The sequence below is a fragment of the Castor canadensis genome, chromosome 9 (genome assembly GCF_047511655.1).
Source record: "Castor canadensis chromosome 9, mCasCan1.hap1v2, whole genome shotgun sequence".
NCBI lineage: Eukaryota > Metazoa > Chordata > Mammalia > Rodentia > Castoridae > Castor > Castor canadensis.
The window spans coordinates 95,542,413-95,566,060 of record NC_133394.1 but is presented as its reverse complement, the minus strand read 5'-3'; the positions used below and the strand labels follow the sequence as shown (position 1 = coordinate 95,566,060).

The window sequence follows — 23,648 nt, the reverse complement described above, 5'->3', positions numbered from 1 at the left end:
GACAACTTAAGTTATATGTATCGAAAGTATTTGGGGACCTGTTCTTTTAACCAGATGGGTATGACTAGTGCTTCTGCATTAAATTCTTGTGCAATATAAGTAACCAGAGAAAGGCTGGTGGGAGGAATGCAAGAGCCTTAAAAATCACAGGTTCAATTCAGTGTTACAGATGAGCAAAGAGAAGTACAATGACCCTTACTTAAATGGCAAGGTTCTAAACAGGTAGCGCAAAGAGACTAGTTAAACAATTTACTCATTCAATACTCTTTCCTGGAGAAAATTTCAATACTGGAGTAATAAGGGTTGAACTTTCATATTGCTCTAGAAAAGGTGGCTTTAAATTCATTTAGGAACCAGGCCGTCACCACCTAAACCCACTGTTCATTGACTAAAACTGGAACAACCAAACTTATTTGCAATATAAATCATAAAATGTGTAGCATCTCCTATGAAATATTCTTACTTTCCCTCCATAACCAACAATCCAACAATCTTTAGAAATAGCTTTTAGTTTATTTTTTAAAATAAATACCAATAAGCCATATAGGAAGTGCTTCTCAACTTATATACTACTGACATTCTGGGCCGAATTCTTTGTTGTTGGGGGCTGACCTGTCTACTTTAGGACATTCTGCAGTAGTCCTGGTATCCACTCACTAGACTGCTAATAGCAACACTACCTCCCTCATGTGTGACAACCAAAAATATATCCAGCCACTGCCAAATGTCCTGTTGGAAGCAAAAAGAGAAAATACCCCCCACATACACACAGAAAACAAAGAAACAAACAATACTCTGAGAGAAGTGAGGAGGTTGAGAATCACTGAGTTTAATAGAAGCAAGCAGACTAATCTAAAATGTAGAACATTTTATAGTACAAATGACCATTTTCCTCAAGTAAGTAAAATGGGAACAAAATATAGATGTTCTAAATTAAAGACTTAAGGTAACTAATAAAAATGCTGTTTAAATTCTGATTCAAACAAGCCAACTGTAAAAAATGACATTTTTAAGACAAGTAAAGAAATCAGAGTATTTCCTGGGTATTAGATAATATAAAAGAATCACTCTGGCTATGTAAGAAAATCTTATCTTTTACAGACATGCATAGTGAAGTATGTAGAATAATGTTAAATATGAGGCATACATACTGGTCTTAATACTTCTGTGCATGTTAAATTCTTCTTGTTTTGAAAGACTAAAGGTTGTTTCACTACAGAGGTTGCCTCTGTTTAAGAATAAACTATTTGGCAATAATAGTTACAGTCTCAAGTAAATTTTTTTTCACTTTTTCTTAAAATCAAACCTAATTGAAGCACTTAAAAATAAAAAAATAAACAAGGTCTTTTAAGAATGATCAGATCTGAATCTGATCAAAATCTTTCCAAACAAAGTCACATGGAAATTTGAAGATGCAAGATCATATGGACCAACTATGAACATTGGTATTACATTTGAAATTAACTCCTCCTCAAAATAGATGCATTGGCCTCCTGGTGCTTACCATCAATAGTGTTCATATACTGTACAGAAAGAGGAGACAAGGCAAACCTACCCCATTTTCACCTCAACCCAGTTCTTATGCCTGTATTGTGAACTAAGAGACCTGAGGCAGGGGAGAGGGCAACAAACAGATACACTGTCACTGACACATTACACAAGAACAGTCCATTTGCAAATTTATTCAAGGATAAAAAAATAGTATATTTTGATTAAATGGTCATCATTTATACAAACGCCACTCAAGAAATACCTACTACCAATTACATGCTATGCGCAAAGCAGGAAACTAGGCATTGGAGAGCAGAAATCATAATCCATGCCTTCCATACATATACATATACAGAAAAATCCTCATGTGTAAACAAGTTTGAAAAAAAGGACTAAGCAGATAACTAAGACACTGAGCAAAGGAATGAGAAAACAACTGTGAATAACCATGGTAAAGTAAAGATAGATAAGGAATACAGGGTCTTTCAATGTGGGGTTGAGAATTTTAGAATATATATTATAAGTTACTGAAGGACTTAAGCATTAAGTCAAGTAGTGTTTTAGGAGGACAATTAAGAGACCAAACATGAGGTGGTTTTAGATGGATAGAACACCAGAGATGAAACTAATTAAGAATTTATTTGAATACATCAAACGAAAGATTATGTTAGATGAGGATGGAAAAAAAAGGTCACACTCTTGAGGATAAACATCCTTTAAAAAATTAGAATGCCGACAATTCAAACAATTAAACTTTCTTAAGTATTTAATACCTCCCACCACCCTTTGTCACTCCTATTCACCAATTTGTTACTGTTTTTTCTTCTGAAACTATTGTGTCCGTTTATTACTGAATTTAAAAATGGTAATATGAATTTTGAAGTAATAATGTACATTTCAAGAAAGATAACCTAAATTTTGACTAAATTACAAAATTTTTTTAGAACAAATAATTACTCACTTATTTCAGGAAGAGAGGGTATCTACAATCCAGCATGCCACACTTAAAATTTTTTAATCTCTTAATAAAGTCGATCTATGCCAAAAATAAAACTCTTCAAATGCTTATGGCTAAGTTTTTATTCTTTTTTTCTGAATTTTAATTTTATTTTTTGTTACAAATGTTAGGAGTAGTTAGTTTTAGACAAGGTCTCATTATGTAGCCCAGGCTATCCTGGAACTCTACTTCTGCAGTCAAGAGTGGCCTCAAACTTACCCCTTTCTCAGCTCCTGAGTGCTAAATTCATAGGTGTGCACCAGCTTGAATCTTACTTTTAGTAAATGTCAGAGCTTGATTTTTATAACCAATTTAGTCATTTCAATGTTCAAATCAGCACATATAACATACATAGTCATAAGAACTATTTTACCTACAAAAACAAAGGCAACCAAATGACTTCTGACTGTAATCATGAACTCATCTATAACCTAACTCAAATATCACTTACTTAGTGACACTGAAATCATAGCCTACATAAAGAAAATTTAAAGATAGTAACAGTTTCTTATTCTGAATATCATTTACCATTGTAAAAATATTTTTGCAAATAAAAATATACTGAAAAGCTTCATATAAAAACCTAGTTAGAGCTGGATGCCAGTGGCTCCTGCCTTTAATCCTAAATACTCAGGAGACAGAGCAGGAGGATCGAGGTTCGAAGCCAGCCCCTGGCAAACAGTTTACTAGATCCTATTTCAGAAAAAACCGACACAAAAAAGGGCTGGTGGAGTGGCTCAAGGTATAGGCCATGAGTTTAAGCCCCACTATTGGAGGGGAAAAAATAAACTAGTCAGAAAAGTAAAGAAACTAAATTGAATCTCTGATGATTTAATAAAAATAACTGAATAAATTATTTTTGAATTTTTTTTTAGCAGCATTGGGGATCACACTCAGGGCCTTTCACATGTTAGGCTCTATCACTCTATCACTGAGCTAGCTCCCAACCCTCTGAATACTCTCAATGGTTTTTGTTTGTTTTCAAGCCCAGAAAAGTGATTATTTGTTCTTCGAAGTTCTTTGGATACAGAAAAACAGAATTAGGTACATAAAATAAAAAATTTTATAATTATAATCATAATTTATTCACTTACACATGGTGCTGAGCCCAAATAAAAATTCACTGTCATGTATTTTTTATAATCTCAAGTAAGAGTTAAATTTCAGTGAAATACAATTTTTAATAGTTACTTATTCCAATTACTATAAATAGAATAGTATTTTCTTATTCTATAAAGACAAAATCTTCATTAAAGTCAGAAAACTGATTTATGCTCAAGGTTAATTTTTTTTTAAAGATAAAATAAAAAACTTAAAGAAATACTCTTATCTTGTACAAAAATAGTATGATTTGTGATTATTCTGAGATTAAAGTAAGTAAAACTAAAGTGAACCTGACTTAAAATAATTCAGCTCCCAAAATTTATAAAAGACCACTGGTTTCCTCCAACATTAACACCCATCTATATAGCTAACAAATATTAGTTAACCACCTACTATGATCTAGTTAGGAATGTACTGAGAATGAATAATACAGTTAACATGGCTTTATTCCAAAGAGCTTACAAGAAACACGCAACTTCCATACTTTGTACTTTAAAATGCTATCTGCCTAGAACTCGGTATGAAATTATTAACATAACCAACATGAAACTTTTTAAAATTATAAACTTTATAAAGTAGAACTGTAATGTCTAAAATAATACAAAATTCTATGGAATTATTAAATCTTGAGTTTTCAAGTAAATTTTTCTGTGGCATAATTAAAGTTTTAGAGTACTTTAACTCCTCCCCAAACTTTGTAGCAATTATGAATGTAGTTGTTTCTGGTATTATGATTCATCAATTATTATGAAAACACCCTCGGAATATAATGATTCCTATTAGATGACTTTAAAACACACACAGACACGTATGCACGTTACAAAACCTGAACTCATAAACCCACTGAAATTTCAGTTTTTATTATATAAATCAGGAAAAACTGAGTATAACTTAAGTCTAACACTAGAAGGCAACTGTGTAATTAAAAGTTCTGAAGCACAATTATTTTGAGAATAAAATGCTAAACTGCAGAAAAAAATATTTTGGGAGTATGTGAATTTTCTGAATTTAAGGGAAAGCATTCCTCTAGAAGAAAAATGAATCCAAGAAAGGAACATCCTTGGAATGACAAGATGAAGCAGTTAGTATAGAAACCACTAAAATATATAACCTTTAATGTCATAGATAACAGTTAACAAATGATTCCTTAAAGTCAGAAAAGTACCTTACCAAGATTTCTGGTTATTTAAAAAGTATAAAAGCCAGGGCTAAAATAAATAATATTAGAAACCTAAGTTCGAGGAGAAACAGGTACTTAAGTCACAAATGCTGTTTAAACTCAAATCAATACCTAGAACGAACAAGAATGGGCGAATTCTATAAATTGTGAAGGAAAAAGGTAACTCAATGAATTCAGGTAAAGACAAGAAAGGGAAGGGGGCAGCCACAACAATACTACAATATTTTCACCATAAATTTCAATGTTAGGAAAAGACATAAACCATAAGACCAGATTAATATGGAAGTACGGAAAAAATTTTTATTTTAAAAACCAGACACAGATTTGGTAAGGGGCGGAACTCAACAACATGTCATCAGAGGAAAACATCTTATCGTTTTACTTATAAAGGTTGAAAATAGTAAAATAAAAAAGCAATCCCAGTCAAGGGTTATTTATATTAGCCAAAAAAGAATTCAAGGCAAAACAACTACATAGTGAAAAATGGTATAGTAACATAAAATACACCAAAAATGGCTAATAGGCCAACATGTACCTAATAATGTAATATAGAAACACATAAGTATGCTAGAAATATAAGCAGCAGGAAAATCCACGTAATGTAACAAGAAACCTTCCAAACATTTATCTAAGAAAATGAAGAACAAGTGCATTATTCAAGGATACAAAGGATTCACAAATAGAATTAACTACCTATAATAATTATAATGAAATAGGGAGTTAATACATCATGAGCAGAGAATATGCAGTCATGAACAGAGAATATGTAGTCTTAAAACAAAAACCTGCCAGGTACTGGAGGCTCATGCCTATAATCCTAACTACTCTGGAGGCAGAGCATGGAAGGATCAAGGTTTCAAGCTGGCCTCAGGCAAACAGTTCACAAGATCCTATCTCAAAAACACCCAACACAAAAAAGGGCTGATATACAGGCTCAAGTGGCAGAGTGACTGCCTGCTCAGTGCACTGCCCTGTGTTCAAACCCCATCTGCCACCAAAACAACAACAAAAACTGACCATACTTTAAAGCAGCAGACAAAATCTCAATGAAGTTCAATAAGAGTTCATACACAAGGTTACATTTCTGGTACATGAAGGTAGAAAAAAATGAAAAATGACCAATAAAACGATGATACACTTTGTCAATAAAAAAAAGAACGTCTACTAATTAACTCTAAGAATATAAAGGAAATAAAAGTTTAATTATGAGCACATTACTTTCTTATAGGATTTAGCTATCTATCCTTAAGAAAAATTCTATTATAAACGTACATTAGAACCAAAGACTCAAAATAAATAACAACATTTAAAAATATAAATCAAGGGTAAATATGGTTGATGCACTTACATGAAAAAAGAACAATGAAACCTACCAGAATTGTTTTAAGAAGGGGGAGGAGATGAGGGAGAATGATAAGTGGGATTAATCTAGCCAAAGTACATTGTAAGCACAGATGGAAATGTCACAATGAAACTCCCCTGCACAAATTAAGTACTACAAAATAATCAATATAACTAGTAATGATAAAAACAGAAATTGAGAAAAGATAATGGTTTAATTAATAAAGGTAACAACTATTTCTGGGGCAAATCCAGCAAAAAGAGACAATTCTTTAGAATTGATAGGAAAAGAAATATTATGCAGTTATTAAAATTAGAAAACTATCAGTTCATCCATGAATCAAAAAATGTTAAAGTCTAAGCAAAATGGGTGGTTTTGTAGAAAAAGTTATTATTAAAATTAACCCAAGTAGAGTAGGAAAGCTACAATGAATATGTCAACTGACGAAATCTCAAGAGTTGTCATAGGCTTACCATTCAAAACAGCCCTGGGTCCAAATAGATTTAAGAGCAAATGTGTACCAAATTTAAGGAGCATTATGGTTATACATAAGGAAAACAGTATTATAATTTTATTTACAAAACCCGGAAAACAGATAGGAAAAACTCCCTACCTCATCAAAAAGAACCCTTTAACACACATAAACAGGAATAGCAAAAACAAAGGAAAAAAAAAAGAAAAGAAGAAACATCACACAGACTGCCAAATTTAAATTCAGCAGTACTATAAAAAAAAAATGTACACAAAAAGTGGTACAAAAAGCAGTGATTTTTTTTCTCCTGTCTGGAATGCTTTTCCCAACACCTACATTCTTGAGGATCTTAGCTTGTATTTCACCTTTTCAAATGATAAAAGGAGACTCCTTACTCCTCTACCACTCTCTACCCACTCTAATACACTACACAACCTCTTTATTTTTTCTTTTATTATATCACAGCCTGAAATTACCTTGTTCTTGGGTATTTGCTTATTATCTCTCTTTTCCACATAAAAAAAGAGAGGAACCTTTCAGTCTACTGTGTAGTAGTTTCTGCACAATGCAATTTATAAATTAAACCTTGTTAATTAAAATTTTAAGCTAACATAAATCTTGTTAAAATACTTATTAAGCTAAGAAGGAACCTTTTGCGTTTGATAAAGTATTCTACCAGAAAGCTAAGGCATATGTAACTTTTAAACCTTAAAAATTACAAACACTCAATTTAAACCAGGAATAAAATGCTCAAATCAGAAATAGAAATGAACAGTACTGAAAAGCGAACTAATGCACTAAGATTAGAAGAACAAAACAGTAGTATAAATACTGAAAAAGGAAATGACAAAATGATATCATTTGCAGAAAACACAATCATCTTTCTAGAAACTTTCAGAGAATCAACTGAAAACTAAACAAGTGGTAAGGCTAACAATGTTACAAAAAAACCAATCGCCTTCCTACATATCCATTAGAAAATAAAATACAAAGCAGAAAAATTCACAAAAACTTAAAAAAATACCTTGCAATAGATCTAACAAGGAAAGTGTATGAGACCTACAAGAAAAAAAAAAAAAAAAAGAACTGTAAAACGTTACTGAAGGACATAAAAAAGCACCTGAAGAAATGGAGAGGCATACCATGTTCCTGGATGGGAAGACTCAATAGTGTAAAGATGTCAATTCTCCCCAAATTTATCTGTAAATTCAATGCACTTCCAATCAAAATCCCAAAGGGATTTTTAATGGAACTTGACATGTTGACTCTAAAGTTCATCTGGAAGAGAAAATACACAAGAATTGCCAAAACTTTTTTTTGAAAAAGACAATTGGGGAGGGATGCCCTATCAGATGTCAAATATAATATAAAATGACAATAGTAAAAACTATGGAAGAATGAATTCAGTATACATATATTTGGGACTTTTAAAATATAATAAAGGTGATATTCCAAGTCAGTAGAGAAAAAAAGACTATCACTAAATGAGTTTGGCTTTTTTCGTTTTTTGTGGGGGGAGGGACAGCTATAAAGCTGGAAAAAATAATTAGGCTCCTACCACAAAAATCTAGATGAGGTAAAAAACTAAACAGCAGAAAAAATGTAGGAAACAAAACTGCCATAAGATGTAGGTAAGAAGTAAGGTTTTTCCAGAAAGACACAAAACGTAGAAGCTAAAAAAAAAAAAAAACCCTGGAAGTTCAAAACGAAAAGATTGGTAAGATTTTAACAGTATGAAAATAAAACTCCAAATTGAGAGGCTAGGAGAAAATATAAGTTATAATGTATATGTTAGTAAGAGAATCATAAAGAAAATTACAAGTGTCAATAAGAAAAGGATAAACACTACAAACAAAATTTTTTAAGTAAGCAATTTATAGGAGAAATACAAATTTCTAGTAAACATAAACAACTTTATTAGAAATGAGATTACTATAATACACGATATCATTTTCTTCATCCTCTGGCAGATAATGTCTACGGTTTTGGAGCAACATTCGTAGAATCTAAAATATTCAATATTTAAAAATGCATTTTTTTCAAAGAGTTTAACTAGCAAAAATATTTGGACATTTAAGCAAAGAAATATGTTAACCAATATGGAAAAAACTAAATCACGTGCATGGTCTTCAATAAACAGTTGGCTAAACAAATTACCAATGGAATAATAGCTATCTAAGAATAATATAAATCTTCATATAAAGGCCTACACCTCAACAATCTAACGTATCTGCTGTACTCATTCTATCTTATCACACTTAATCTCTTTAGTCTGCATTATATTTCTTCACTAATCTTCATAAACATTAAATGCTTAAAAATATTTACAAAGTGAATATGACTACCAATATAGAAAGAGCTCTACGTTGCATAAGGTGGAAAAAGGCAAGCTGTAGTAAAACATACTATGTGCATGCAAATTGATTTAAATACAAAACAAAACATAAGCATGTGCAAGAATGTACACAAAAAAATTTCAAAATTAATAAACCCAAGTTATTAATAGTGATAATCAAAGAATACTATCAATGAGGGAAATTTACCTTTTTACTCAGTCCATACCATTTATCTTTAAAAGTTTACCATTCAGGCCAGGCACTGGTGGCTCCTGCTTATAATCCTAGTTACACAGGAGGCAGAGACCAGGAGGGTCACTGTTCAAAGCCAGCCTGGGCAAATAATTTGCAAGACCCTATCCTGAAAATACCCAACACACACGCACATGCACACGCACACGCACATGCACACACACACACACACACACACCAGGCAGAGTGGCTCAGGTGGTAGAGCACCTGTCTAGCAAGTGTGAGGCCCTGAGTTCAAACCCCAGTATAGCCCAAAAAAATTACCATATAGTATTCTATCATATGATTTAAGCAAACAGTAAGGGGGTAAAATCCAATTTCTTCAGACTTTTAAAACAACAACAAAAAGACCAGGCATGGTAGTGCATGTCTGTAATTTTTTGCATCGAGTAGAAGGTGTGGGTTGACTTTTCGTTCTACAAAAGTATATATATATATTCACACCAATTGTTCAGAAAACCACATTTTCTTTACTGAATTGTCTTGGCATCACTGTAAAAAGTCAATTGATCTTGTATTATGGGTCTTCTTTAGACTTGCTATTCTGTTCCATTAATTTGTATGTCTATCCTTACACCATCTTGGTTAGAAGGTCATTATTTACAGTAAGTCTTAAAATTCTGTAACTTAGTTCTTATTTTTCAAAACTGTTTTGGCTACTCTAGGACTTTTTCTATATAGATATTAGAAAGACTATCAATTTCACCTCCCAACCTCCCAAAAAGTCTCATAGAAATTTAATTGGAATTGTGCCATTTTGGAAGAATAAGTGTCTAAACAGTACTGAGTTTTTCAATCCATTTGTATTTTCATTTATATAGGCCATCTATGACTTCTCTAAAGAATTTTTTTGTTTTTAGCATATAAACTATATATGTTCCTTATTATATCTTTCCCTAGTTGCTTCATATTTTCTGGTGGTATTGTAATTTCTACTTTAAAATTTTTCATTTTCCAAATGGTCATTATTAATATAGAGATGTGTGAGACAAACTCACTATTTAATTCTGTAGCTCTTTTGTAGATTCCTTCAGATTTTGTACACAGGCAATTAATTAGGACACTTTGTTTCTTTCCATCTTTATGGCTTGCTGTTTTTTTAAATTTTGGCTTACCTTATATAGGACCTCCCATAATCTGGTGAATAAGAATGATGAATGGACAACTTTGCCTTGTTCTCAATCTCAGGAAAAAAGCACTCAGTTTCACCATTAAGTATCATGTTGGCTATATGGCTTTTTAATAAACATCTTTTATGAGGCAGGACTATCTCTTATGTAACTAGTCTACTAGAATTTTCAAATCAGAGGATATTGAGTTTTGTCGAGTTCTTTTTCTGTACGTATTAAGACTGTAAAATCTTTTTTCATTTGCGTGTGATGGTATCACAAATTACACTGGCTAGTAACTCAATCAATTTTGCATTTCAAGGGCACACTCATTTGGTCATCATGAGGCATTATATTTTTATAAAGCTAAGCTGTTTATTAATATTTTACAAGGGATTTGTATCTACATTTATGATATATATATGTCTTTGCTTTGTCATAGCATTAAGGTAAATGTTGGGCTTGAGTGTGAGGATGTAATCCTTCAACATCTATTTTCTAGAAAAGTTAGTAGAAGTGGCATTTTTTCCCTATAATTCATCATAGAATTTGTACATGAAACTATCTGGAGTTTAATTTGTCTTTGTAGAGGACTTTTAACTAGAAATATAACTTCTCTGATATGTTATTCAGGGCATTTATGCTTGAGTGAGTTTAGTAGTTTTTTTCCTTGGAATCTGCCCATTTCCATATCTATCTATCAAGGATCGTACACTGGACCTTGAATAGGCCAAACAAGTATTGTACCACTGGGATACCCTCTCTGACCTTCTTATAAACATTTAAATGTATATGGATGGAATCTACAGTAACAACTTTTTCTTTTAACTGCTCAATTTGTAACCTTTTCTTTCTTTGGTATTAATTTTAATGAATCTTTCAAAGAACCAACCTACAAGTTTTACTTTCTCTGTTATTTTTGTTCTCAGTATCATTGATTCTGTTCTTACCTTCATTCTTTCTGCTTTGCATTCTGTCTGCTCTAGTTTAATTTACTCTTCTTTCTAGTTTCCTCCTGATTTGGAGGTTATCTTGGAATTTAACTACCTTTAATTTGGTTAGCTCCTCCGCACCTTACGTTGTATTCTTTTACTTTTCTTGACTTTTCACATCCCAGTAATGGATATATGTACACACACACACAAACACTTAGACTATATTTTTTAGCAGCCTATGGGGCACCAGGTATTGTCAGCCATGAAGCACTCCAGGACAAGCATGGAGAAGACTCCCATAGCTGTAGCATAATTGCTAATGTCTTGAGGCATAATTTAGGCTACAAATACTAAATGAGATGTGTTGGGAAGTGAATGGGAAACTTCTAGAATTTTATGATACTACAACCCACTTTTGAGTTTGCTTTCAAGGAATAGAAAGGTTTTTTAAATTCTTATTTAATTTTTTATTCTGAACTCTTCAAACTCTTTGGGTATGTCTTTTACATGCCACAGGGAAAAACTCTGAGATTAACCACACAATGACTTCTTAGATATGGTTTCAAAAACAAAGAGAAAAAAGCAAAATTAAATGAAAAGAATTATATCAAACTAAAAAGCCTGTGCACATTCAAGGCAATGAAAGGGTGAAAAGACAACCTAAGTAACGGTGAGAAATATTTTCAAACTATGTATCTAATAAGGAGTTAATAATATCCAGAATACATATGGAACTCAAATAACCTAACAGCAAGAAAACAACCCAGCTTTAAAAATGGGGAGCTGGGCACAGTGGCTCGAATTTACAATCCTAGCTATTAAGGAGGCAGAAACCTGAAGGATCACTGTTGGAAGGCTAGTGAAGGCAAAAAGACTAACAGAGTCCATCTCAACCAATAGAAGCTAGGTGTCGTAGCATGCACCTATCATCCCAACTATGCTAGAAGCATAGATAGGAAGATCATAGTCTAGACTCAAAAATCAAGATTCAAGTGTAGAGCACCTGTCTAGCAAGCTAGAGGCCCTGAGTTAAACGTGAGTTTAACTCCAAAAAAGGGGGGAAGGTGTAATGAAGTCTACTTAAAATTGAGTTTAAAAAGTCTCAAAATTTTGTTTTTCCCAGCTAACCTGTCTTTTAACTTAGTTCTCTATTCAACAGTGAGAATGAAGCTGAAATCATCTCCAAAAGCAGGATATGAAAGAGGACACACTCGAATTTGGGGTGGGGGGGTGGGGGTGGAGTGGAACAGAAGGGACATAATGACAAGACACAGCTAAATCTACATATGCCTATTTCCTGGCTTTTGTTCTGTCTCTCCTATAAATTATAACACTGTTAAGGGGAAGGAAGAAAGTTGAGAATGGCTATCACCCCAGTTCTGACAAACAGTAAATAAACCCAGTTTTCCATTTTATATATATTGTTTCTCTTACTTCTGAAGTAGCCAAAAATGGAACTCAGTTGGAACACCAAGACTTGGATTTCTGGCTGTGGCTCCAGAAACAAAAGAAAATACACAAAATAAATGTAAGCATTAAAAAAATGCTTACTATCACCAACTATCAGGGAAATGTGAATTAAAACCATAATTAAGTACCAAGCCACATACCTATTAGGATGGCTGTTATCAAAAAAGACCATAAAGGTGGCAAGTGTTGGCAACAATACAGCGAACAGGGAACCTTGGTAAGGTACTGGTGGAAATGTGAATTAGTATACCCATTATGGAGAACCTTATAGAAGTTCCTCAAAAAACTAAAAACAGAATTACTACATGATTCAGCAACCCCACTATATATGGAAATAAAACCAGTCTTTCAAGAAGGTATCTGCACTCCCATGCTCATTGTAGCATTACACGTTATTCACAACAGCTGAGAGGAGAAAACAAAGTAAGTGTCCATGGATGAGTGGATAAAGAAAATGTGGTAACGGCTGGAAGAATGGCTCAAGTGATAGAGCACTTTCCTAGCAAAGGCAAGGTCCTGAGTTCAAGCCTCAGTATTGTCAAAAAAAAAAGGAGAAGAAAATGTTCAAAATAGAATAGTAGGTAGCCTTTAAAAAGAAGAACATTCCATCATTTGAAACAACATGGAAAACCTGGAAGACATTATGCTAAGCCAAACAAGCCAGTTACACAAAAATCTCATATAATCAGAGCAGAATGGTTGGCAAAGGCATAGTTTCAGTTAAAGGAGGAATAAATTTAAGAGCTCTACTTACAACATGACTATAGAAAATACCATTCTTAAAATTGCTGAGAGCAGATTTTAAATGTTCTTGCCACAAATAAGAGGTATGTATGCAACTGGGTGCCAGTGGCTAACACTTGTAATCCTAGCTACTTGAGAGGCAGAGATCATAGAGGACTGATCTGCCCAGGCAAATATTTTACGAGACCCTACCTCAAAAATACCCAACACAAAAAGGACTGGCAGAGTGGCTCAAGTGGAGGAGCACCTACCTACCAAGCATGAAGCAAACCCCAGTACCGCCAGGAAAAAAAAACAAAGGCAAGTATGTTAAACAACGAAAGCATCAATTACCTTGACTGAGCCCTTTCACAATGTGTACTATTTTAAAGAATCATGCTATAAAACACACAGACTTTATTTAGAAATTAAAAATCTTAAATAATGAATAACATAATCTAACAAACGGCATGAATAAAGAAAAAGGGAATGACTAATGAGACAAATATGAAACAGCAAGATGGTAAGCAAACATAAGATACTGATAATTACATTAGACTAAATATACCAGTTAAAGGGAGAGACCAGTATAAAAAGCAGGAGCTATCTACATGCCAACTGCCAACAGTTAAGAACACACTTTAAATATACAGAGTGTCAAAAGAAAGGAGATGTAGCTCGATAGTTCAAGGCTGTAATCCTAGCCCCTTGGAAGGTAGAGAGCAGGAGAATCATGGTTCAAGCCCAGCCTAGGTAAAAAAGTTTACAAGACCCCAATCTAAACAAATGAATAGAAGCAGTGGCATGTGCCTATCATCCAAGCAATGAGGAAGCATAAATAGGAGGATCACAGTCCAGGCTGCCCAGTCATAAATGCAAGACCCTATATCAAAAATAACCAAAGCAAAAAGGTCTGGGGGTGTGACTCAAGTAGTAGATCACGTACCTGAAAGCACAAAGCCAAGAGTTCAAAACCCAGTACTGCCAGGAAAAAAAAAAATGGAGAAAGATATATCACATAAATATTAGTCAGGGGAATGCTTGCAGAATTAGTAATCTCAAGGTATACTTCAAAAAAAGAAGGAATATTAACAAAACTAAAGGACATTTCATAACAACAAAAGGATCACTTCAGCAAGAAGATATAATCATCTCCAATGTGCACAAACTCATAAAAGAGCTCCAAAATAGATGAAAAAAATAAAAACTGACAAATCAGAAAGAATGAGCCTCTCTACAATTATAGTTGGAGATGTTAACATGTTTCTCTCAAGTATTGATAGATTAAGTAAACAGAAAATCAATAATGATATAAAAGATTTGAACATTAATTGATTTAAATATATTTATTACTAAACAGTTAACAGTCACAGAGAATATACTTTTTCATTTGCCCAAAGAACATTAACAAAATGGATCTTATTTAAAGAGCATAAAAGTTTCAATACATTTAAAAGCAGTAAGATCAGAGTACATTTTCTGACCATGCATAATTAAATTTCAAGCCAGTAATATCCTGACTTATTTAGAAATGAAATAACCAACTTTTAAATAACCCATACAGCTTTTTCCAAAATGGGTTCCTCATATGAACCACAGATGAAAAACAATCTGAGTGACTACTTTCTCAATTCTCTCAAAGATAGTATATAAAGAGTATTATCATAGAAGCACAGGAGGGAATCCCCAAAAGTCTTAGGAATTAGAAATCCTCGTTAAGAAACGCAAAATGAAGCAAAGACAAAGCCACAAGAAAAATTAGAAAACATGTACAACTGAATAGTAATTAAAATATAACAAATCAACAAAATGTGTGCTACAGACCTAAAGCAGCACATAAATGTAAAATTAGAGGTTATAATATTGTTAGGAGAAAGGAAACGTTAAAAATAGGAAAACAGACTTCTACATAAAGAAGTTAGAAAATAAAAAGAAACTAATTTTAAAGTAAGAAGGGAGGAAATAACAGTAAGCAGAAATCAGTAAAATAGAAAATGAAAAAAATCAGTTGTAGGTTCATAGAAAAAATAAAGTACCATGAATTGCCAGTATAAGAAATGAAAAAGTGGAATTATAGATTTTACCTCCATTTAAAGAGTACTAAACTGTTATGAGCAACTGGGAATTAATTCGACAATTTAAACAGATAAATTCCTTACAGGGTACAAATGATCAAAACTGACAAGAGAAAATCTATATCCACTAAAAATCTATATCCGTTCAAATTTTAGTTAAAAAACTTCCCATATTCAAAACCTGACATGCAGACGACTTCGCTGGTCAATTCAAACTTTCAGTAAGCAGAAAAGAAGGATATATTTCCCCATCTCTTTATGAGGTTACCATTTCTGACACAAAAAGTGGTCAAAGGTATTACAAGAAAACTGAAGTCCAATAATCTTTGTGAGGAACAATAATCCTTTATAAAAGATTATCACATCAATTCCAACTGTATACAAAAGGGTCATAAATAATGACCAAGTAGCATTTATTCCAAGAATACAAAAGAATAAAAAGTCAATTAATTTAAATTAATGCAACAAAATAAAGGAGAAAATCTCAAGATTATTTCTAAAGATGCAGATACAACGCTGGATGAGGTGGTGTATTCCTGTAATCTCAGCTATGGAGGAGGCAGAAATGAAGGACTGTGGTTCAAGGCCAGTCCTGGAAGTCAGTGGAGAGCTCTCAAAAAAAACTGTAAACAACTGTAATCCCAGCTACACTGGAGGTGGAGGTAGGAGGATCCCAATTCAAGATCTATCCCAAAGAAAAGCATGAGAGTCTACCTGAAAAATAAGTATAGTAAAAGGGACTGGGGCACACCTCAAGTGGTTAGAGCATCTAACAACCCCTGAGTTTAATCCCTGTATTACCAAACAAACAAACAAACAAAAAAGGATGCAGATGAAAGGACCAGACAACATTCAATACACTTTAAGCATAAAAACCTGGCAATCTAAGTAAAAGCGAACTTCCTTAAACAAATAAAAGAATCCAGAAAAAAAAAAAGAAACACTACTCATAACATTATACTTAAAGGTAAAAAACAGTACTTTTCTCTCTAAAACCAGGAAGAAGGCTAAGGAAGTCCACAGTCAACAATTCTAATCAATATTTCACTAGAGACAAAAGAAGGTATGTATCATATTCTACCTGTGTCAAAAGGTAAAAATAATAAGGAATAAAAAGGCACAAAGATGGTGGGGAGACAGAAGCTGAGATTATTTGTATTTATGATCAGGTGCACAGAAAATCCTAAAGTATTCTAAACAAACAAAAAAAATGAGTGAAAGTAAGTTTAACCCATAGGATATAAGGTCAACATATATCCATTGTATTCTTACACAGAAGCAACATATCATCATCTGTTTAGAAGTTATAGAATCCACTATTTGAAGAAATCTAGTTGTAGACTTACATCTAGGTAAGGCCTTAGAAAAACAACCAAATTTTAGAGATTAAAAAACCCAATAATAAAAATGCATTTAAAAATGATACACAAAGTTTATAATGTTTAAAACCCAACCATAAAATATGCCAAAATTATAGCATATAAATACCAAAATTACACCTTATACATAAATAGAAACATCAGAGGAAGTTGGAAAGTTATCTTATATGACCCAATTTTGCTCCTATACAGCGAAATTTGAAATTAATGTTTAGCTTTTAAATAAATGAATATAGACATTATCTAAACTCATTTTTCCTTTTTACACAATATAAAATTGAGCCTCTGAGAACTTCTCCTGACTGTATAAAAACTAAAGCAGTACCTGTGATAGCAAAGAACAGAATGGAAAGAAACCTATAGCCTTCAAAAGGCAAAGTACTCAAACTTCACATATTTGTTTGACTTGCTAAAATTTGTGATCTGAAAAACTACTTACAAACTCCATCCCTCATCTTTCGGAATTACAATGTAAGACATCTGACAGAATTTATAAATATGCTTCAGTTTTTAATTATCTTTATCAATATCAAAACATATTTCATGTTTATTCTATAAGCAAAAAATTTTTCTATTTCTAGCTTCTTCACTTAAGTCCTTAAAGACCTTACTTTTAATGCAAAATTCACATTACCATACAAATTACCAAAGATTTTTCCCACTTGCTATAGTATAGTTATTTAAAAGCAGAGGACTTGCTATAGTATAGTTATTTAAAAGCAGAGTGATCTATATATCAAAGAGATCAAACTATTGGGACTGTCTGATGAATTAATACATTTAAATCAAACAGACTTAAATCTAAATCTTAATTACGTACCCTTATTGACTGTAAACATGGGCAATATACTGGTAACTGAGGGCTACTCAAGTGTGGTCCCCAGGATTTATCTTCTATGAAGTAGGTAGTCTATCTCCTCACAGATCCCCAAGACTCTGAGAGGTCAAAATTATTTTTATAATTCTAAAGTTATTACTGGCCTATTTCACTGTAATGACACTACCACTGATGATACAAAAGCAAGGGTAACTAAAATTTCTAGTTTCTTAACACAAATCAAGACCATGACCCCAATCTGTACTAGTTAGTAGCCAGCATATTATATTTCTTCTCTGTCATACACTCACAATTTCTTAAAGGGGGTAGAAGAGGTAGAGGAGGCAGCACAGAAAAACAAAGCCAATTTCCTTTATGAATCAGTGAAAGTATTAATTAAAATTAACCAATTAACCTTGAGTACATGACTTTTAATACCCCATGTGAAAAACGAGGAAGCACTTCTGCACACTTGCAAATGAGCTGAAGCAATCATTTTTTTCACGGAATACCACTTTTTCTTAAGACAAGCTATGGCTATTCAGACTTACTTGGTACACATTTTCTTAAAAATGAACGCAATGAGCCTACCTGTCATTTCATGAAAATCAATTCATATTTTTTGTTGTTAATGATAAAAATTTAAGCTTTCAAGCAAACTTAAAGTTTTGGAACACTTGTATCTGGTACACAATTATGTCACAGCCTCCTAGTTTTTTAATTTTTTGAGAATAGTGGTGATATTGGGTAATGTGATTTAAAAAGAAACTGTAGAGGTTTTAAGTAATTTCTAATATATGGTAATATAAAATCATGCATGGTTTTGATATTCAAAGTACACAATAAACCAACCGATTTTAACATAGTTTACATAATGTTCACCATTTTTTCAGATTTGACATTGCAACTAACCATTAACAAACTGCCACTTGGTACAGATCAATAGTATTAAAGAATATCCACAATGATCTGAAAGGGATATTCACATACTCTTCCAATTTTTATTCTCACATCAGTGTGATACCAGATTTTCTTCTGAGACTTCAACCAAAATAGTGTATTACAACAAAATGAATATAAAAGCAAATGTGACAGCTTAATTACCATTTCTTAAGCCAGACTTCAAAGTTATTTGCAAAAAATGTAAAATAATGCCACTCTTCTCTCTAGTTTCTTTTGGAAAATAGGATTAGAATTATTTTTAAACGAATTAATCTCTAAACGTTTTTATATTTTCTAAATTTTAATTTCTTTTTTTGTTATTGTTTGTGGTACTGAGGTTTGAACTCAGGGCCTACACCTTAAGCCTCTCCATCAGCCCTTTTTCTGTGATGGGTTTTTTCGAGATAGGGTCTCTCGAAACTATTTGCCTGGGGTGGCTTCGAACCAAGATCCTCCTGAGCTCTGCCTCCTGAGAAGCTAGGATTACAAGCCTGAGCCATCTGCACCTGGCTGAATTTTGATTTCTAAAATAAAGCCTGGAGGCAGACTCAAACAGTAGAGCACCTCCCCCTCCCTGGCAAGTACAAAAATCTAAATTCAAGCTCCAATACTGCAAAAAGAAAATAAATTCTAAAATGTCAAATATTGATACATATAACTCTAATAAACTAAAAGTCTGAGTTCTCAGTAACTTTTAAAAGTCCTAAGACCAAAATAATTGCTTTATCTGTCAAATGGGGGATAACATAAAGACAGATATAAAGGTAGTCATCACTTTATGTTCTAAGTACTGTGCTAAATATCTGCAGACTGTCTCATTTCTTCCTTACAAGTCTTCTATGAAGTATCTATCTTCTCAGAATCATTTAGCATTAAATGAAACTGTTAGTGAAGCATTTAGCAGAGTCCCATGTATAACTTAAATATTCGATAAATGATACCCAATGTGCTAAATGTACTATTGCCATCTTATGCTACTTATGGCATACGTCCATCTAGTCAGAAGTATGATTCCATCCAACATCAAATTATTAATAGTCAATCTTAACCCAAACACTTATGGAGCAAAAGTTATCATCTCACAGACCTGAACACTTCTGAAAGTGCTTTTGTGGAATGGTGGGAGGATAAAGGAGAATGATGGAGAGGATGAATTCAACTATGATATATTCTAAGAACTTTTGTAAATGTCACAATGTACCCCTAATACAACAATAATATGATTGAACAAAATAAAATGAGAACAGAAAAAAAAAGTGCTTTGGTGTCTTATTGCAAGCTGTTTCGAGCCTCCATATTCCACTAATAATAGTCTTCTTTACAGGGGTTATTAACTAATGAAATGTCTTTTAGCCATTTTCTACTACTGTCCCAAAGTTGGTATGAAAGCAATACTGCAAATTCTGCCCACTCTTCCAAGATAAGCCATACTTTACTAAATAAGAGCATCCACACTATAAAATGTAGTAGGAGGAACATGTATGTGTAATACACAAGAGCATGTATGTGTGTGTGCTGTGTGTATGTGTATATACACTGCATTAAATGGTACAGATAAAAAAAAAACTCTTACGGATAAAAAGATGAAAATGGGATCCAAAGGATGTTCTTGACAACTCCATATTTACAAAAATATTTAACAGGCTAAAATAAAAATGACACCATAAAGGTGTCTAGGTGAAAGAGTATGTTCACTGAAAAATTCAGAAGCACACTGCTGAAAATGATTTTCAAACTGTTTAGATGGAACCAATGAATAAATTATTATTCAAATATAAAACACTCATGGCAGACATTTCTTCCTCTGCACTTCTATGTTTGTGAAACAGTGACCTGATCTAACCTCACTGAATTTCAAGTATCTACTACACTGTGTATACTCAATACGTATTTCAATAAAATCATGAGCTTCAATTGCCAACGTGTTTCATCTTAATTCCAAAACCTTTTAATGAATGGAAATATTATTTTACGTCAACTCATTTACATATTTAGCTAAACTTCTGAGTCTCTAGATTAATTTATACTTATGTCCTAAGAGTTACTCCAACTCTTCCTAGTAAAAAACATGTCTCTATGGTTACACTAAATATAACTACAGTGATCCTCAAAAGACTTACTGGTATAGTATACAAACGACATATACTACATAAGCTGATATATTTTACTGCACAGAAAGAAATACAGCAAGTACCTCTCAAAAGAGGCTTCTACATGGGAGATTTGGTAACACTATCGAAAACAGCGGTGGACTTTCCCTGTTGAATTAAAACCCATTATTTACCTTTAGTTCATAATCTTGATAAAATAAAAAGACAAACAAAAACTTCCCTGCAGGTTTTTCAATCTTATTTAAACAACCACCACAACAGCCCTCTGACATCAAGATAAGTACACAGTAAAAAATAATATGGTGCGGTATATATTGTGCTCATTTTGTGTGCATTTTAGAAAGAGTATCATTTTCTTTTGACAGATATTCAATCCATCTAATTACATTTACTAAAACTACCATTCTTTCCCTACTGCATAGTATATCAACTGACTCAGAACATACGAGTCTATGTCTCAACTATGTATAACTCCTTAGGTCTGTTCTATATTCTTTTATCACTACCTCAATGTTCTAGTTGGTTTCAAAATAAGTCTTGGTTTTTGGTGATTTAAGTATTCAAATTTTGTTTTTCTTCATCATGATTAGTCTTATCGCTACTTGGGGCCATTCATCAGTCAGTATTCTATAAATTTTTTTAAGTTCTTCAGATAAAAGTAGACTCATAGCAGGAACACACTGAGAAACCCCTTGGAACATTGACTCGAATATTAAAAATGAAAGACAGGATTGTAAAATACCACGGGTGAGGGTATATTTTTCTGGGGGTGAATGAAGGAGATTAAGGCAAGGGTATATGGTGGATGGACTTCATATATGAAACAGAACAAAGAAATCTTTTGCAATTGCTTTAAGTGGGGGTTGGAAGGGGTGGAGGGGGCAGAGGGGCAGAGACTGTGGGAGTGATCTAATAAATGTACAATATAAGACTATTTGGAAATGTCACAATGAATCCCCTGTACAACGAATATATCCTAGTACATTTTTTTAAAGTTCTTTCTATTTTCCACAAAAGAAATAATGAAAACCCTACTGGAATTTAGATTGGATTCCAGTGCATCTATAGATAAACAGGGAGAACTGATATCCTCACAATATCAAAACTTTAAATACATAAACATGGCATAACAACACTCTGCTCATTCTTTGCCAAGTTTATTCACAGGGATCTGATTTTGCTACTATAAATTACACTTTTAGATTTCATGTCTGCTTGTTTTCTATAGGTATATAAAAATTCATTTCTATATTTACTCTAAAAATGGTTCCATAATAAATCTGTTTACTTCACTTCAATCTTACCCTTATTATTTCAGTTCAAACCTAACGGGTTCATCAACTACTCAATCCACTGTCTCTAAAAAACAACCATAGAATAGCTGGGAACTTTTACTTCATGTACTAACAACCTTGTAACATTAAATAGAAATGAACCTAGAAATCTTTGCTTTAGTTGAAAAAGGAGTAAGACTAGGCATGAGAGTTATTAAAAAACTAGAAATAGTCTTTATTTTCATAAAGACTTATTTTTAAAAGTTAAAAAAAAAATGAAAAAAGAATTCTGAAACTAGAGCTGGCAGAATGGCTCAAGTGGTAGAGTAACTGCCTAACAAGCATGAGACTCTGAGTTCAAGCACCACCAAAAAAAAAAAAACTGTATTTAGCTAAAATTAAAATACGTAAGTATTTGTGAGGATTTCTCATTCCTAAGACAAAAATCTACTGAAACTGGTTCAATTATAAGTAGTAAAACCAAAATATGTTCAAGGTTGTGAAATGGTTTCTTACATTGCACATTTACTTATCAAAAATCCGTATATAAACTTCAGGTTCACATACAGAGTCATTGGTCACGCAATACAGAATATCTAAGAAAAAAATGGAGGACTTTTTCTTCCTATTGATTTTGGTAAGATTCATTATCACTATAACTCATAGGAAAAAATCATCAAAATTGTAAAAAATACAGTATCTTAGAAAAATAATAAACATTACAAGAAAAGAGATATTTCTGTTGGTTCTCAGCCCTATTTCTATAATGTATTTGTCTGTTTTCCTGAGTATTATTTCATTTTACAGAACGGGCAGCAAAGAAACAGAAATACTCTTCAACTAGTTTGGTTTGGAAAAATAGGGATTAGACTTAACCAAATTATTCTCTTTAATCTGTTACCCTGGGTAAATGAGAGGAAATAAATTGAAATCAACCGTTTTTGGTTTCATCATAAATTTTAGAAATGTGTAATATTTTATTTAAGATCTTAAAATCTGAAAGTTTAACTTAATTATATTTGGAGCTAGATAATAAGCAATCACAGTTTAAAAGGTAAATCAGTGTTATGAAGCTTGATCTGTACTACATTCATGATACTGATTTTAAGTTGTCTTTTACAAAGATTTAAATAAGAGCACCTTTAAAAAATTTATGATTCAAAAGACTAAGTAGCAAAGACAGAAAAAAAACACCAGGACACATTTAAATAAGCAGAATCCACAGTTTTATATGATCACTAAATAAAATCACAAAGGTGAAAATTATAGCAACGAAACTTCATATAGCTCAAAATTAGGTACAATAATAAAATTGTCACTGTGGAATATAAACTTCGTAAGTCATTATTGGACATTCATATAAAATTAACCCTTTAAGTAAAACAAAGAATATTTTTCTAGAGAGCTTATTATGTAATATAATATGTATCTATTTACTTGCAATATGAGGTGCTACAGAAAATGTATTCACTTAACATGATTTAATGCAACAGGTATAAAGAAACCTAATTAAGACGGATGTAAAAGTAGTATGAACAAACTGCAACAATTATTTTAGTAATTATTAACAATGTATAAATCAGGTAATATAAAATCTCACCCTGATAATTTTAATGGAAATAATGAAAACTCAACTGTT

The 23,648-nt window shown here is 32.5% G+C and overlaps 1 protein-coding gene and 1 pseudogene across 6 annotated transcripts in view; one reads left to right on the top strand and one right to left on the bottom strand.

Moving 5' to 3' along the window:
• The window catches only part of Ankrd17 (ankyrin repeat domain 17), a 153,435-nt gene that overhangs the window by 92,927 nt on the left and 36,860 nt on the right, over positions 1 to 23,648 (bottom strand). The window lies entirely within an intron of this gene.
• Positions 1,488 to 1,610, top strand: LOC141411268 (small nucleolar RNA SNORA51; annotated as a pseudogene).